At 45.6% G+C, this 18311-nt stretch overlaps 1 protein-coding gene across 3 annotated transcripts in view; it reads right to left on the bottom strand.

Annotated features, from left to right (window-relative positions):
• Positions 1–18311, bottom strand: part of FRMD4B (FERM domain containing 4B) — a 137794-nt gene that overhangs the window by 93098 nt on the left and 26385 nt on the right. Inside the window, exon 1 of one of the 3 annotated variants that reach the window (XM_061455759.1) lies at positions 5869–5892. The exons of 1 other annotated variant lie outside the window; for it this stretch is intronic. The gene's annotated coding sequence lies outside the window, so the exon portion shown is untranslated. Of the gene's footprint in view, positions 1–1955; positions 3000–5868; positions 5893–18311 lie in introns of those variants that run through there. One more of the 3 variants, XM_061455761.1, reaches the window with a different exon arrangement.

The raw sequence follows: 18311 nt of genomic DNA, 5'->3' as shown, positions 1-18311 counted from the left end.
AGTCACACAAGGAACAGAGGAGCCAAACTTCCTTCTCCTTACACACACCTGCCCCTCTCTACACAAGACACTGTCTATTACAGCGTATCAGGTGGTTCAACCAGGTCCTGCCCCATCTTTAGCATCCACCAAAGCTGAAATTGCTGTATGCCTTTTGCCCCCTATATCCTAAACTTTTTGTTCATTCTTTAGGAAGGCAAACAAGGATATTTGGGCCAGAGTGGGGAAGGAGGATTGGAGGAACTGTCAGGAGACATGTAGTACCTTTAGGGTGGGATAAACTCTAGGATTAGTGTCTTGGGGGTAAAGAAAGCACAGCTGTAGGCTGAAAGGGGCTCCAATGTACCATAGGCTGCCTATAGAGAATAACAACTCTCATTAGGGGCACACATGGGGGGGGGGGGGGGGAAATGGTTTCTCCCTCCCACAGCCCTGTGCTTCTCACCCCTCCCCATGCACTAACTGGCCCTGGCAGGACACAGGCATCTGCCTCTCTTCTGTACAGAGGCAGCAAGCTCCTTCAGCACACACATCACAGCACACAACCCATTCCTAGGATTCACACAGAAATGGCAAGGGGAAGATAAATTCAGGGATTCAAAACCAAATCTGGTGGATGCTACACTTCCAAATCCTCTGGGAGTTAAAGAAGAAGTTACATACAATATCCTTTACCCCTTTCTCCTGCTGATGGTTAAATCAAACAAAAGCCTCCACAAGAATGCAGCAACCACTGGAATACAATTCCTGTTTCTGTATTGCTAAATTATGCATTGGCCTTACAGCAGGTAAAATTGTAGCACAGCACCATCTGTTTCTCAATATGCTTGCTGCCAGCTACCATAGCAGGGATTTACTCACATATCCCTTTCCATGTTCAGCTGAGCGGACGGGCAGAACATCTGTCATCAGAGAAAGGGATGTGTCACCTGCCCACTGCACATTTGGGATATACCCTACTGAAAAGTGGGGACAGATCATTTCTTTCCTGACACACAGGGTAGGCTCACAGTGCCAGCTCTAGTGAATAGCCCTTGATGATGCTACATCCTTAAAATACTGCGGGAGATAGCACATTTTCCAGCTGTTTGTGCCTTATGCCAGAGCACATTTGTATCAGCAATTTCATTTCTACTCCAAGGGTTACTGCAAGTTCTTCCATTGTGACAGAGAACGGGGGAGGAGAAAAGCAGCCAACATTCCCACATCTTTAGATTGAAATTTAAGGCACTTGTACACAAGTGCATAAGAAAGTCTCAGCCGTTAACCAGGCAGCCTCCAACTTCTTGTGCCTTTTGGTTTCAAACAGATCTCAAATAACAACCAAAGCACAGGGAGCTCAGTACAGAGCAGACCCTGAACAGTCCCCAGGGGGGTTGGTGGGTGCCCGTGCTCAGTGATGGGGGTACAGAGCCCTGCTAGTGCTCAACTGAGGATGCAGCTCCCTTGGCTGGGTATGGAGCTAAACCCACACACTGACTCACCCCCGATTCCTTCTCCTCTGCTGCAGAGCAGCTGCTGAGGCTCTGTGCTCAGAAAGGGCAGCAAAGCCCACCACAATGCTGGCTGCAGGGATGAACGCTTTCAGTCTCTGGTGTTCTTGGTACAGGCTGCAGCACCTGGCCCAAGGCAGTGCAGCATCCCCACATGGTTAAGACTCTGTCCCCACAACGTCCATGGGGGATATTGCATCCAAATGAATGCCTGACCCACCAGCCAGCCCAGCATCAGGGACTGCACCAGGAGCTGGTCTGCCACTAGCAACACCCATGCAAAGTAAGTCTGGGAGAAACTTTTGAATACCCTTCATATTCAGTCACCTCTGTTCCGAGCTCCCCAGAGCACCTCCACCGACAGCAGGAACACCACCCCCCCCCCCCCCCAACTCAAAACACAAGGAGAGCCACCCATGCTCAAGCAACTCCTCAGCTCAAAAAAAACCAAGTTTCTCTCACCTGAGACTCAGGAGATGGGTACTTGTGGAACCGAAAGCTGCCTGCACACCTTACCCTCTGCCACACGCCATAAACCCCTCTCCCTAACTCCGTATCCAGATGCTCCTCTCAGTCCCCAGCCTCGACTCAGTTCTTCCGAAAAGCCTCCTCTATGGGTCCGCCGCTGGTCGGAGGCTGCTGGCCACACACCGCGGCTCCCGAGCTGGTGGCTGGAGGCAGGGGAATTCCTGCAGCGCTGGAGAGCAGACCAAGCACCTCCCAGGGTGCCCGGGACAAGAGAGCGCCTGTCAGGAGACGAAAGCAATGAGCAAACTGGTTCAGCCTGTTGCTGCCTATGCTGAAGGCCAGCACAGCGCAGGAGGTGTTTAAGTCATGTGTCTGCTCCTGCCCCAGCTTGGAAAGAAATTAAAACAAAGAAAGTGGTTTCGTAGGATTTAAGACTTTCACCCAACGATTTCAAAAGGGATATTTGATCACCTAAAGAACAAAACAGGAGTCAGAGCTTCAGTGCCAAAGTCGCAACAAAACAAGCTCTTCCTCCTCCTCCCAGACTTTCTTTTACGTAAGTGCAGCTCCTCTTCCACAGCCGTAGGTTTAATGTTCAGAGTCAGGAATGGGGAGTCTTGTTTCCACTTCTCTCCTGTCTATTCTCATTTATTAACCATGCTATAAGGAATTAAGACAATCAGCATCACTTTACAAATGATCAGCCCCGATGTCCCAGCTTCCCATGGAGGGAAAAGAATGGATCCATAGGAGTTTTAGGAAAGTTTCATCTGATCTCAAAGTGCAACCTGTGATACCTTTCTTATGCCTTGAATATCTCTGTTCACACAGTTACAGGTTTCAGCAGCTGTTTTGTTATATATGGGATGTACCACACAAATGCATCAAAACACACAGCAACTGGTGAGCCAGCGTTGTGCCAAGGAAAAGGCTGATCCCTAGCTGAGCCAGCCTGGCTGCAGTGGCTGGCAGAAATCACAGAAGTCACTAGCTCACCCATGGCTGCAGGACTCCCCTCAACTCCATCAGAAGCATGCTTCAGCTCTGCAGGTTGCTCAATGAGCTCAGACTTCAGGTCACTCTTCCTCATTTACCCCAATAAAATGACTTCCTAGGGAGAAATCGAGCTCTTTGTTGTCTCATTCTTCACCGCTGCAGCCCTGTCAGTGCCGGTGCTTTGCTGCATTTCAACTGCCACTGCCCTCCAGTACTGAACTGTTACTATTTAGGGAGAAATTCACCTACTTCACTGCACATCCCTAGAGGATAAGTGTAAAATCAGCAGCCCCAAAGGAGCTGCTGGCATGCTCACAGCATCCAGGGTGCTCAACTCAGGGATTCTGACATTTCTGATTTAAAACATCTTAAAGCATCTCTGTGTAGCACACCTCTGGTATGCTACTGGACTCTTTCCTAGAAGAAGCCTTACTTCACACCTGTAGTTCTCCTGCCTTTTTTATTCTCACTTTTCCACACCACATATGAATTTCATCCTTCTCATGGGACACTACAGAACAACCTCCCCGTCCAGGCCTGCTAATAGCAGATGGCAGCACGACTCCCTGATGATGTTCATGGTGCCCCCCTTTCCAGTAGCTACAGCTGCTTCATGCCTTAGTTCATTACAGATGCAAAGCCAACCTTGCTTAACATCTTTTAGGTTCATCTCTGCATAATCCTTCCCTCTATTAGGCTAATGAATGAAGTGTTTCCAAGGAACAGAAATATACATGTTACCTAATTACAGGAGTCAGGCTGAAGCAGATCCTTTAAACAAACACATCCTGACTAAGCTCTTCTAACCCAGTTTACCCAATCTTCTCCTCTCTACTCCCTGGGCATCCTCGACAATCAGCTCCTCAAAGCAGCAGCACTTTGCTGCTGCAGGACCGGTCTATCAATGGCCTAGGGCACCGGTGCCTGTTTCAAGCCTGCTCTCTTGCAGGAATCCATCCAGTTCACCTCCCGGGTGAATTTTACTACAATGCCCCTCCTGCATTCACAAACCTGCTCTTCAGAGAAGACAACTCTAGCACTAAAACCATCCAACACCAGTGAGATCTTCTGCTCTCTTTGGCTTCCCTCCACAGCAGGCTGCAGCAGATGTTGCTTACAGTTTTGGGGACCTTCACATGTAAGACTCAACTTACATGTGTTGAGGAACTGCCCAACACACTTCATCTCAGAAACACAACCTCATATCAGAAACTGCATTTAGAATCCTTGTGATCATAAGGATGATAGCAACTGTCAGACAGGACCTGCACCAGGTTCTACCCTCCCCAACCATGTATGCACCACAACCACTACAATATATAAACAAAGAAATACACAATTAAAAAAGCCCATCTAAAGTATCTCTTCCTTATGGAAACAAAACAAACTGTTTCCCAGTGTTTGTATGGCATGGAGAGATGCCAGAATGCTTTGGTACCAGTAGCTTGTCCCATAGAGCAGTGTGGTTGAGGGGAGGATGGAGACAGCCCCAGCAAGGGCGTTTGTCACACGCTGGTCTACTCCTTGTTCATGTGGGCCCATCAGCTCACTCCTGAAGCTGTTAAAAGCCACCCTACAGTTTCATTATACAGACAGAAATCTGGTGCAGAAACTTGTCATTCACTTGAGCCAGCAGCTCCTTCTCAGGGTCAGTCCCCAGCAGTACTGCAGTTCAGTCCAATAAGTGCAGGATAAGGGAAGCAACAGCTCCACTACCAGTGGAAAGGCAGAGGTTTGGTACCACACCTCAACAGCCACCTTCCCACCCTCTGTGGTGGTTATGCTCTTCAGAAGAGCAAAATTTACCTCCCCTGGCTTAACACGCACTAATTGGTCTGCAACCACATTCCTACCAGGAAGATGGAGCATCCTCTTGTTGAGATTAAAAGGATTACGCTGATCACTGATTTGAGGCTGTGAACGGCGAGCCGTGATTTATTGTGGGCAGCGACTCACTAGAGGGCAGCCGGCACACGGCTCTGCTCCACCACCCAGACCTCTACAAGCAGATAACCTCATTCTGCGCAGCCTTAGAGGGCTCGAATGAACATATAAACAGCACCGTGGAATTTGCGCGAGTGATGGTGTGGTCAGGGAGAACTTAAAAAAACCCACCTTACTAACCCCATGCTCTGCATGTGGTGTGGCTTGGACTCTGGAACAGAAGCACATACCTTGCTCCCAGTGCCCGACTGCTCAAACCAGACCACCAGCTCCAATATTCAACCCCAGTTTTGATGCTTTTCCCCACAAATGTGCTAATACTGAGTGAACAACACAGGTTTTTAAGCAAAAGCTCCCAATTTGTCCCCACTACCCCAGGAGACAGAAGCATGAAGTTATTCAGATACCTACAAAGATTAAAAAAAATCCCCAGCAGTTCATAATACAGTTGATAGTTGTTTTCTTGCTTACACCAGGCAAATATAAATTGATGAACCAGCAGCACCAACAGCCACATCCCCCTATTCCCAGGAACAGGGAATACCCATAACCTCACCTGCTAAGATCCTTCATGCCAGCCAGAAACAGTGAGATCTAACCCCACTGCTGGGAGATTTACTCTGTATTTTGAGTACTAATTCTCTTAGCAGGGTGTAATTACCTTTGTATGGCAATAATCTATTATCCTGTTAGGAAATTCCATCGGAATAGAGACTTATGGTAGATAGTGTAAATTCTTACCAGGCTTTAGTAACCTCCAGTGGGACTGATTTGCTTGTATCAACAGATAACTAGAATGAATGCTCCCAATGGACCCTTTTCTAATAGCATGTTATTTATGCAGGGACCAGCAACCTGATCCAAAGCACATCAGAGACTTTCTATCCTGGATCAGGCCCTCCAATGCCAACAGATTGTTCTGCAGGGGCTTGAACCCAGCACACCCCCACAGATGAGCCTAGCTCACGTCAGCAATGACTATCCTTCTATCAGTTCTCCTCAATGCTTTAACTGACCAAATTCAGTTTTATTATAGCCAAGAGTCTTCACAAACTGAAGCCTAATAGATGAAAATTGCTGTCAGACTAGAAAAGAACATAATACAAAATACACCACAAAAGAAAAATCAATTTTTAAGAAGAGGATTATTTTCCTCCTTATTTTATAACCTGCTTTCAGCAATTCAAGGCCACCATGGTCACCGTTCCACACCTAAGTCAGAACCCAAATATCTCCTTGTATTTAAAGAGTGAAATACGCCATATCCAAGAAATTCCCTGTGAGAAATCCATCCTTTCCACAGTCCATAGCCACTACGTAACTGATGCTTCCCTGCTTTATGGATTTCCAGAACACGTTGGCAAGCTGGAATTTGTTTTGTACACATTTTTTCCCAGTCTGTCTCTTAATCCACCTGAAACCATAGCAAGATGAGAGGGCAGAGGTCAGCCTTGACTCTGTTATTGGAAAGTGAGCCCAGCGGAATCACACTGTGGGAAAGGGTTCACAGGGCAGCACACAAAATCACTGCTCAAGACATCTGCAGTGGCTTCAATACTTGAACAGAATGAAAAATTAGCCCTTTTCTAGGATTGCCTGCTATTATTTTACCTCTCCTTGAACAGGGATTTTCACGCATATACACACTTAGGTATAGCTAAGAAATGAGAGAGCAAGCCAGTCTGAATTAAAGACCATCCTATCGCTTTATAAGCAATGCTCACACCTTCTATTTTATTATATCCTCTAACTCCAGTAATTCAGCAGCACCTATTGATTTGGAAAGAACTGACAAAGCCAAGCAAGCAGGATGCAGCGGCAGCCAGGAATAACTGCTGAGCAAAAGGGCTAGGAAAAAACTAAACTCACTTAATCACTGAAAGATCAGAGCAAGAATCCATGTCTTCCCCTGCTCGAATGGCAAAGTTCCCATCAGTTTAGAGAGACTACTTAAAAATAACTCGTTCCAGTGGAAGTCTAGGAAAGGCTGGATACAAAAAGAAAACCAGCCCACATTGTGCAGAGGCTCAAAGATTATTTCAGTTTATTCCAAAAGATAATTTTATATAAAAAGTACATGATTTGGGTGGGGGTTTTTGTTTGTTTTGGTTTATTTTCCCCACTAAAACCACTATATGGCAGTATCCCAGTGCTTTCATGCCCAGTAGAGGACCCCAGGCACTGCTAAGGCTGACACAGGACAGCGGTGTCAGAGACCCATCAGGGAGCCAGAGACCCTACCAGCAGCACACAGGCTCACCCCCTTCCCCAGCATGAGGCTGCAATGGCACAGCTGAAGGTCACAGCAATGCTGTTTCACATGTTCTAGATGGGCTTTGCAAAAAACTCCAGACTCCCCAAACACAGACCACTGTGCAAAGCCTCCCAAGGACAGCACAGCCTTCTCCCTTCTGTAACACAGCAAAACCTTCCCATCCTCTCCTCAGGACTGTATTCTACTACCTAAAAACCAGAAGCAAAAACGAACAGTGTATGGGGAAGGGATTAGTGTTAGAAATTAATTAACACATAATGCCCAAACAAATGAGTTTCATGCCAGTTTATTCACTCCATCCCAGAGAAAGAATATCCTTCTTATCGGAGCAGCAGAGAAAGCGAGGACAAGTGTAATAAAAAGACAAGCTGGGCTTCCGAGAGTTGTTATTTTTAACTAATTCTCCCTTTTTGTTCCACATTATTTTAATTAAAGGGTTTGAGATTGTGCTAAGAACCCAGTCTTGCACCAGCACTAATCTGCAGTGCTCTGCAAGGCAACAAGGATCCTGGCTCAAGCTGCTGAGCGTGATTTCTAAAGAGGCTGCTTTGATACACAGCACAATTTGAAGTCTTCACCATGTTACCTCAGGAGAGGAAAAACCCATGTTCCTGCTGTATTTGTCATGTAGCGCTATATTCTCCAAATGACGTTTTCTAACCAGGCATAGAACAAACACGCAGCAATGGGGAGGTTAAGACAACTCTTGCTTTCTTCTGTTACATGAGATATCCAGAGTTCGTGTTGGGTTTTGGGTTTTAGGTTTTATTTTGTTGTTGTATTTTGGGGGGTTTGTTTGGCTTGTTTCTTTTTTTAAGGAAAAATGAAAAGGGGAAATCACTGAATTTGTATCTGCACAGGATGAGCATCCTGCATCAGCTGGGGATCTACAAAACGGTGATGAGTTCATGTATGTGCAGGCTTGATCCCCTTTGAAGATGTCATCCTAGCTGCTCCCAGGGTGCACAAAACAGCCCAGAGGGACATGCTGGTGCCCCAGTATTAAGACAGGTTTTCATTTCACAACAGACAGGAAAGCTCAGCAGCCAGGGTTGTCACCTGCAGGACAGGTGACAGTGCCACTTCCGAGAAGGGACCGCATCATCTGGAGACAGACAAACGTCCTTCTGTGCACCCAGCAGAAAGTGCAGTGTTAGAGAAGACCCCTCCTCAGGGGAGGGTCCTCATGGCAAATGGGGGAGACACACAAGGGTGGCAGCTGTTTGCAGGCTGTTCAGAGCTCTTCTCCCTGTGTCTCATCATGTGTGAAGGAAACAAGGGTCCTGAAGTTCCAGTCTCCATCCATTGACACTGCACCACCCAGAAAGGGGCCACAAAGAGCTCCCACTAACACCAGCTGCATCAGCAGTGAACAAATTACATAGAGCAACCCCTATCCTAAAAAAATCAGGCAAGGGAAGGGTGTGCAAACAGCAGCTGGGCAGGAGGAGCTCAGGGTCCTGCAGGCATCCATTTCTAAACTCTTCTCCTGCCAGCACAGGAAGATTTAATGTGGAGAGCCAGTACTGCTGCCCTGGGAAACCTCCTGCCCAGAGGTGCCCACCTGTATTTATGGGCTGTTACTTTCCTTGCAAGCTGAGAAGTTATCAGGGCGACTGCTGGGCCAGACCCAGGCTCAGCAAGGGCAGAGCAGAGGCTGCAGCAGCTCTCCCAGATACCTGGGTCAGTGGAACCAGCCCCTGACAAGGGAAGAAAACTAGACTTGAGTGATTTCCAGTGATTTTTCCTCACTTGCTGCGGCCTCCCCATTGCTCCTGCTTTCACGTATTTTTTCTATCAGGAAGCCACCTTCTAAACATAGCATTGTTCTGCTCCTTTACAGTTAAAAAAAGCTCACCACAAACCCAAGATTTGGGCTCAGCAAAGATTTAGTGATGAGAAGCTGTGACTAAAAACCATGCTGCACTTCAGAGAAAGCAGGGGCTTGCTTGTGTGAGGATGGCAGTAGGGTCCCTCCCCAACAGACATCCATATGTACCCCCATGGACGGTCTAGCTTGCAGTAGCAGGGTACCAAACACCCAGTTACTGGCGCAAAAGGAAGGAAAAGATCTGACATGGGAGTGCAGAGGTTCATCTGACACCATCCTCCACATGTAGTTTCCACAGCATCAGGCATTTTAGGAACAGAGATGCTCTCCTCTCCAAAAAGAGATTGCAATAGTCTTGCTTCTCCATCTCTGCACCAGCCAAATTAATCCCTGATGCAATCCCATGGGGCTCCTAGCCCTTACAGTTTTCCAACAAGCAGGGCTGACAGCCTGCAGGACCCTTGGCAGCACACTGAGGGCTTGCACTGCCAGAGCCTGGGTGCAAGGGGCAGAAGGACCTTGCTGGAGAAACAAGATGACAGCACACAGCACCCTGTGCCTTCACTAAGGAGTCTCCAGCTGACACTTCTGTCTTCAATTTGGATCCTGATAAATTACAATGGTTTTGGGCAATAATCACTAATCCTCTATGAGGAGACCTTGATGACAGCAGCAGTGAGTCACCCTCCATGCATACAAACCCCAATTTCTTTCACTCCCCCTTCCTGGATTTGAATCAAAACAGTCCCATTTCTTCTCTCTTCACTTTAGCCTACAGCTCACAAGCTTGCTCTTTTCCCCCTTTCCTTTGGGAAAGGCCACGTACCAGTTTGGGCTGTAGGTTTAAGCAGCAGCTGGGAGGTATGAATGAACATGGTTTCTGTAATTACTGGTCTGACCCATCTCTGTGCCCTGAATCACGTTTCTGAGCCACTCTTTGCAAGTCTTGTCCTGCACAGCTGCAGTTGAATTCAGCCTGGGAAAAGATCCATTCCCTCCACCACCTATCAATGTTTATTGTCTTTTAGTATGAACCATTAACACACAGCGTGATCAAGAAGATGACAAGCAAAAGTAAGAACAGATACATTATAAAAGGCAAAGTGCACGTAAAGAGCAAAATATTTGTTCCAAGATGAAACAAAATTTCAGCCATAGGATATGTATGAAGTTCAGTGCCTTTTGCAAACAAATGGCAAAAGACCAGGATCTTGAAGAAATAAACTCAACACAGCTTAAACTGAAGGGCAGGTGGGAAGAGGAAGCAGACTCTCCAGCAGCATGTTAGTTAACCATATCACTTACAAATGCAGATGTGGACAATCCTGTTAAGCAGGCTCAAAGCTGGTCTCAGTGCAGTTCACTGAAACTACAGGAATTTGCCCTCAAAACTTTCCTTCCAGTACCAATCAATGCCTACACTTGGAGATCATAAAAAGCATCTAATAGATAAAATTAACATTTTATATCTCCCTTTAAGTTGCCCACGGGGAATCACATAATTAGGGGATGAAAGATAAAGCTTTGTCTGGCATAGACTGCGTAAAGTAGAGAGAAATGCATTATAAAGTTACCATCCTTTGGGCTTCTTTCCATTTGCCTTCTGAGGTTCGTATCTCCAGGATCTCCTCAGCTGCTCTGAAAGCTACAGACCTACCAAAGGCAGAGCAGCTATTGCAATATTCAGACTCCAGGACTTTGCAATTTAAGATGTAAGAAGAGAACACATACATAAAGGGTCACAGGCTTTTAGGAGCTGTAAACATCATGGAGATCATCATTCCCCATCATTACCAGGGAGGGCTGGAGCTGCAGCAGCATCTAAAAACCCCATCCACAGGCAGTAAGGGCATATAAAAACCCATTCTTAGGGCACAAACCAACCACTAAATGACAGGGGTCAGGATAAAAGCTTCCTCTAAGGACTGGCTAACCCATAGTTGTTCTGAATCAAGATCCAACTGGCAACTGGCTCCTGGCCCTTAAAATTACTTCCATCTGTCTTTGCCCAGACTGATAGCCAATCTTCTGGCATTAACAAAACGCTTACAACCAAACATCTCTCTATCCATGCCCCACCATACTTTTCCTGCAGGGAAGAGCAGTTTCTGTGCTGCTCTGGAGCTCTGCAGGGAAGCTTAAATGGTCCTGCCTCATTTTTCCAGCATGGAAAAGGATGGGGGCAGTTGTCCTCCAACATAATCTTTCCTCTTGTTATAGGTGGAGAAGTTAAAGGATGGCTCTTTCCTGGGTCCTCCTACCAGCTTCCCTAACAGACAGAGGCCATGCCTCACACCAAAACTTGCAGCAAAGGTAACCAGCACCTAGGAAAGTCCCCAGCATTCTCCACCTAGGAGCTGCTTACAGCCCATCTCATCTGTTGTCATCCCACTGAGAGGGGATCTTTGCCCCCAAGACCTCCCAGTACACACCAAGGACTCTTGCTGTGTGCTTTAATGCACTCAGCCAGATTCAGAAGAAGAGAGCCTGATTTGCTCCAGGATGGCAATCCTGGAGTGCTGGACTTGACACATATAGGGCTGAATTACACAGTGATACTCGGATTGAATGCTCTGTGAGGACGATTCTCATGAGACTGGATTAGAGTTGGTATATTTTGCAAATGAGTTGTTATAGGAAGAACCCTACTCAACAGCAGCCACTTTTAACAAAGCAACCAAAAAATAAATGCTTTCCTACTCCATTTGCCAGTTCAATCATGGGCTGCCCTACATAAATGGAGGGGTGTAACACGGAGGGACGTAGCCACTGCAATTCATATGCCAGTGGCTAGTAACTGGTTTGTAGATCATCCATTTGCCATTCTTCCTGCAGCACGTCCTGTGGTATTTGACCTACAGCAAGCCAAGGCAGATATAATCCTTTCTACAAATGCAGATGTACTTAGCTTCAGCATATGAAAGTCAGAGTGCACTTTGAAGCCAATATACCAAGCCAGAATAGAAATCACTTCATTTCAAAGCTAGATCATAAATACTCTTCTATCACTATGGAGACCTTCTCATGGACCCCACTCCCTCCTCACAGCACAAGTGAAGCACAGACCAGTGCCCTGACTTGACACAAAAGCATGTTTCAGTCTGGAAGCAGAGCTACACCTCAGCCCAGTGCCCCAACCACAGCTACACTACCTCCTCCAAGCAGTTCACTGCACTGCACACAGAGTAGCATGTGAAAAATAAATCCTGCAGTGCTCCTGCTTTTGCAGGTTGTTTCATTGTTGTTACTGTGTGTTCCGGTTGCTGCTGGAAAAAGACTTCTGATGCAGACGCTAGGTTCATTTCACAATCCAACTAATAATTGTATTTCATTTCTCAGACTATTAGCACATAATGGAGCAGCAGTGGCTTGGGCTCCTACTGTCTGGGAAGAGAAGGAGTTTGTGCCAAGGGGTAAGTGCATTGCCTTGGGTCAGCTGGTCCTTCTGAATCCCACAGCACATCATCCTGGGAGCAGGAATAACCCTGCTCTGCCCCAAGCAGGAACGGGAGCTTCCAGTTGCTTTTCTAAAGATGAAAGGAAAAAAGTATCCATGTGTTTCCCAGTACTTTCTCCCCCTTCTGTAGTTCTCCCAAATAACAAAGCCACTTAAATGAGATGAGCACACACAGAGAACAAGTTAATTAATGGTCTCAGCCTAAATTGGTGAAATCAGCATGCCTTAAGCAATGATTTAGCACTTCAGTACTCTGCACTGCCAGACTTTCTCCTCCCAAGTGGTCCTTAATCCCCATACTAACACTTAGCTCCCTGCTGAGGAGCTACTTCCAAAAGTCAAGCTTTTGGGGGATTTTGTTCTCAAGTTAGAAGCATCTCAGATTCCCCACTGACCTTACAAGCTGGAGCACCAGCAGCAGACTGCAGAGCTGAGCAGGAGCCAGCACAGCACTCTGATAGCAAAGGGATAAATGACTGCTCAGACCAAGAGAGATAAACAGGAGAGCATGAAAGAGATGAGTCTCCAATCACATTGAGAAGAGTGAAGTGCCTCATTTTTGACGTAACAAAATTTCTACTGATGCAGGTTTAAAACAGATTCCTTCCTGCTAAATCCTACCTTGATTATGCTTCATCCAGCTAACACCCTCTCTTGCAAGATATATTGTCTTGTCTTATATGAAAGAAGACGACAAAGAAGGGAGGGTTGGGAAAGTGGCAAACACTTCTCAGAGCTACACAGTTATGTTTATCCAGCACGCTCATGTTCCAATTTGCAGCAATTGCTGTACCCAAGCATGTGTCGTGCACACTGGGGCAGACTGATGACAACTCTGAAGACCTGAAAGTCACTGTCATGGTGAACATCATTCCTGCAGAACCAAGCCCAGTCTGGGCACAGGGTAGCAGGCAGGGAGATTGGGGTCAGGAGCAGGGAAAGGACTGGAGCTCAGCCAGACCATGCTCAGGCCATCAAGAGGTGAGCTCCTTTCCCTCTTCCACAAGACCCAGGTGATTCCTGGACATTCCAGTCCAGCTTCCCACTAGATGAGGAAGAAGCAAACCAAGGCTCTCCCCGCTCCTCTCTCCCCACATACCCATTCCCATTTGCTCACTCCATCCTCGGGAAGATCAGTGTGAGCAGCACACCCCTGTTCTATGCCCAGCTGCAATCCTCACTGGGACTCAACCAGTTAAAGCACTGGGTCAAGGAGGGGACATGGTGACAGCAAACCCCAAGCAATGTAACAATCATTTTGGTACTGACTAAAGCGAACCATATAAGTAGTTATGTACAGAAAGCTACTCCAGCACTCACAGTTTTTATCTGGTTGAGATATATTTTTGCTTCCCCAAGAGGATTAAAGCAACAAAGAGAGAAGTGGGAGGACTGCAGCAGCATGAGGGAGATGAGAAACCAGGGGCTCCTGCCTTTGATGTTTGGATGATCGCATCCTTGCAATTACTCTGTCAAGGGCTCTGCTATGTCACTGGTAAATAAATCATCCAAGGAAATTAACTGTGCAAGGAGCTTGCACCGCAAGTCACAGCAGGTAAAAATGATAACAGAGAAATCAAAACATTTCAAACAGAGGAAAAACTCCAAAATACTGGGGTAACAACATATATTTCAAATGATTTCTCTAACAAATACAAAACCTGGCTAGGTGCCTGCATAGGAAGGATAATAGAGACTTTAGGTTTATCTACTGGTCACTGGGAAATGAAGCCATCAGTTAATCATGAACACTCTATTGGAGATACAGGGAAGATGAACTCAGAAACTGTCTTCTTCATTCTACAAGGAAGAATCTAGCACTTGGTTTTCTGGAGATACCTGTCCTGATGCAGCATTAAAAACCATGCAATGCACTAATTTTCCTCCATCACAAATATACACAGGTTGGCTCTTCTTTCCCTCCCCTGTTATCACAATAAATAAAATGATCCATAACATAGGATTACACAGAATTTCATAGCCCACTGTGTTTCAGAGTTACCCAAAATGCCATGCCACGTACTTAATGATAATCAGTTTAGCCAAGTTTCCTACTATGGCTGATGCTCATTTCATAGATGAGCAAAGACACTTAGCAAAGATCACTGGGGCTAGGAGCAGCCAGGGCTTGCACCTACCCTATTCAACCACAGCACCCAACACAAAATACCCCAAAACCCATTGAGCAAACCAAGCATAGGAAACACCACTGGCACAGGTAACACTTCGAAGTGGATGGACTAGAGCAGGGATAGGGCACTGTTGGCCCGTGAACATTTGCCTTCTGCTCTCATTCAGTCTCTCCATGCCCTGCCAACTCTGATTTCCTCTTTGCTGCTTGCCTTAAGCACCACCCTCATCCCTCCCTCTATGTGCTCCCAGCTCCCACCCCAGAGGTGCAGCTCCAGAAATGCTTTCTAAATGCCTGCTTTGCAATTCAGAACATCCTTAAACTCCTCCATCAGCTCAGTATTTGCCTGTAATCCCCTTTGGATGTGAAGTGTTTATACAGTATTACTTGCAAGATTTAAAACTCAGAGATGATTAATTCGGTTCTGTAATTTTTGGCTTCATTTTGATTTCAAGGCAGCAACAGACAGCCTGGTTTTTAACATCTTATGGACTTTGCCTTGAATCAAAGCACTTATGAATTTGACAAACAGATGTACAGCTCTGAAGAGGACTTAGCTTTTTACAATACAAAAAAGGTCCCCTTTTATCCCTGTTTTGTTTAAACCCACCTCACAATGGTGGGAGCACAGGTTCTGCTGTCACATTCAGAATAGCTGTACTGTTTATTCCAGAATCCAGCCCATCCCACTTGCAAGAATTTAAAGCCCAGAGTTGGAGTAGGAGAATAAATTGAAATGGGAACAGCAACAAAAGCTATAGCACCCACCAACATGAGCAAGCACAGCACATGTGCTTCTCCTTTACACTACCCGATGCTCTAATGCATACAACCAAATATATTGCTTCACCAGACCCACACAGGCAAACAGCCCACATGATGTTCCATGGCAGTGTAGGGACCAAGCTTAGCCCAGGCTGCTGCAAATGCTGTACCTATCTACTCCAGTTGCAATCTGCTTTAATATAGAAAGTATTAGCACCTTGCATTTCATGATTAAGCAAGCATCAGTAAACAATTTCAATCTTAACTGCTAAATACATTTTTGCTCAAGCCAAACACAGCTAATGCAGAATATTTTCCTCAGTCTTTCCAGGTAAAGTGGTTTTGTCTTTCAAAACTCTGAACTTCTTCCTTTTATATCCCTAATACGACAAAGCAGGAAAGCAGGAGCAAAACTAACAGGAGGCTGTTCCAGTTTTGCCTGGTAACTGCTTGAAAGCACAACAACAAAGTTAACTCACTTTCTGCTGGTTTTAATCAAAGTCAATAAAAGCTTTATTTACTGGCAGAGGCTGTTCATAACATGCAATGGAAACAGTTCCTCTCATTTTAATTTTGCTAATTGAGCTTCTAATTATTCAACCTATGCTTTTCAGTCTTCAGCAGTACCAATGAAAGCAGAACTGCTCCAATTTTGAAGGCAGCCTTCAGCTGCTTGCATACTGAAGCACCTATCATTGCATCTACTGCAGGCCCATCTTTCACCACTCTCCTACTCTTTCCAATGAAAGCTGACATTTAATGAAGCCTAAAGGACCTCAGTCTGCCTCTCAGCAAGAGCCACCAGCCAACACCACATCTTCCCTGCAAGAACTGTCTTTAAAACTGTTACTCCTTCAAGCACATCTAATTTCTCAGAGTGATGCAGCACCAGCTGGAGCAGTGATTCTTCCCACCCACATGACCTCACATAATAAAGCGCTCCTAAAAAGTGATCTAGCCTCAGAACAGAGTCAAGAAAACCCTCCCTGGCAGAAGCAATTTATTGCTTTCAAAGTCAACACCAGTTACATTTCCGCAGCAATAAGGAAACATGATTTCATCTTAGTAATAGATCACAGATTGCTTTACAAACATCAATAAATCCTCACAGACCAAACTCCAACCAAATAATGATCCTTTCAAGAGTCAAAAAAGGTAAAATACATCTGACAAGCAAAGCAAAGGCATTCAAGGTTACTCCTATCCTACTAGGAGTGATGTTGGAAGTGATGGGTAGATTTCTCCAGTCCTTAGCCTAAGATGTGACACAAATGAGCTCCCTCACATTTGTACAGGGTGACCGTATTGCACTAGATCCATAGACACCAACAGTATTGCAGCATACCTTTAGTCCTGTGCAATTGCCAGCCAGGGCTTGAGGACCAGCATAGACACAAAGCAGCCCAGCTGTAGAACACATTAAAAGCTCCAAGACCCTGGGAATGGCCTTGATCAGTTTTCCCTAAAGGGACTACTTTTGCTGCAGAAAATGGGTTCATTATTTATAGCAGAAAACACGGTGGCTCTCTGCAGCTGAGGAAGCCAATTTCAATTTAATGGATATCTTGATATGGCGCATTATGTAAGTGACGTCTACATGCACAGAGGCTACCTTTGCCGCAGTAAGAACCTTTCCCTGGTTTTATGGTTTAAGGAACAAAAGCTTCTCCATTAATTTCAACAGAACCAGAGTCTGAGCCCTAAGTTTTCTATAAGCTTGATGGGTGACAGCCAAGTTTGCTTCTCTCCACCTGAAGTTCTCAAAGCTCTGCAGGCTACTCCCTCATATCCGGCCACTTTCCAACCAATGAACATGATTTCATTTCCAGCCATTAGCTCTTTACACTGGATGTCCAACATCCTCTGGGTTGCACTCCCATGCTCTTTACAGTCAGGATACATACACACAGTGACAAGAGACTGCTTTGATGAAGCACTTTGTCAATAGTTTGGAAAACCGGGCACCTCAGCCTCTCTAGGACTTGACATGAAAGTTCAAGCTGCTCATTTTCCAGTAACTTGGTAGGCACCAAGCCATGGCACTTTGTGCAGGCTGTGTCACCTCTTGTTATCAAGAGTCACTTTTAACACATTCTGGAGAATTCAGATCTTTCCACTCACTTATCGCTCAAGAGCTACAGCTTTCCTTAAGCACACCCACTCTCCCCAGGACTGCTGTTCCCACAGAAATTAGTTTATATGCCATTCCCTCCTTCAGATAGACCTGGGAACCCAAGAACAGTGGTTATTTGAAGGCATTAGGCAGTCTAAATAACTTAAAAAAATTTAGAGTGACTACATATGGATTTGTTCCTGGAACAGACAGGACAAGCTTGGGGGATTATTCATTTTCCCCTGAAAAATAATGAGTAACGAGTACTATTTCCTAGGAAAAAGAACCTTAAAGATATTTCAAGCTGTATTCTTCACAGAAATATCATGAACAGATCAAGTGATATGGATAAATCCAATTGAATCTAAGAAAAGGTGAAGTCAGAAACAAAGTTCTGATCACAAGACTATTAACAGCAACAAGAACCACTGCACTGATTAGAAGGTGAAGCATGATTTGAGATCCTCACTCTGTAACACATTAACTCCACCAGCAGAGCCCTGGCTATTTACACCAGCCACATACATAGACAGCAATTGAGTTTGTAAGAAACTCTACCACTAGTTCAAACCTAGTCCCTCTATTTTTGCCAGTTCCTTGGCTCCTGAGACAAAGCTGGGAAGTTGTGTGTCTGTTCAGACATTGCCAGCTCAGATTCTTGGCTGGGTGACCAAGAGCAACCAACTGATCCCCATGAATGCCTGACCTGATGTTGCTACACTTCTGACAACACAGCTCAATAAAGCCTTTGCAAAGGTCCTAAGTAAGGGAACAAGGAAACAAAGACAACATGAAAGCAGAAATTAAACTGTAGCTTTAATTGTTTTCAAGTATATGC

The sequence above is a fragment of the Pezoporus flaviventris genome, unplaced genomic scaffold, assembly GCF_033815535.1.
Source record: "Pezoporus flaviventris isolate CSIRO_AGI_PZ_B2104156 unplaced genomic scaffold, CSIRO_AGI_Pfla_v1 ptg000021l, whole genome shotgun sequence".
Lineage (NCBI taxonomy): Eukaryota > Metazoa > Chordata > Aves > Psittaciformes > Psittacidae > Pezoporus > Pezoporus flaviventris.
The sequence above is the reverse complement of the archived record's forward strand: the minus strand, read 5'-3'. Positions and strand labels throughout refer to the sequence as shown.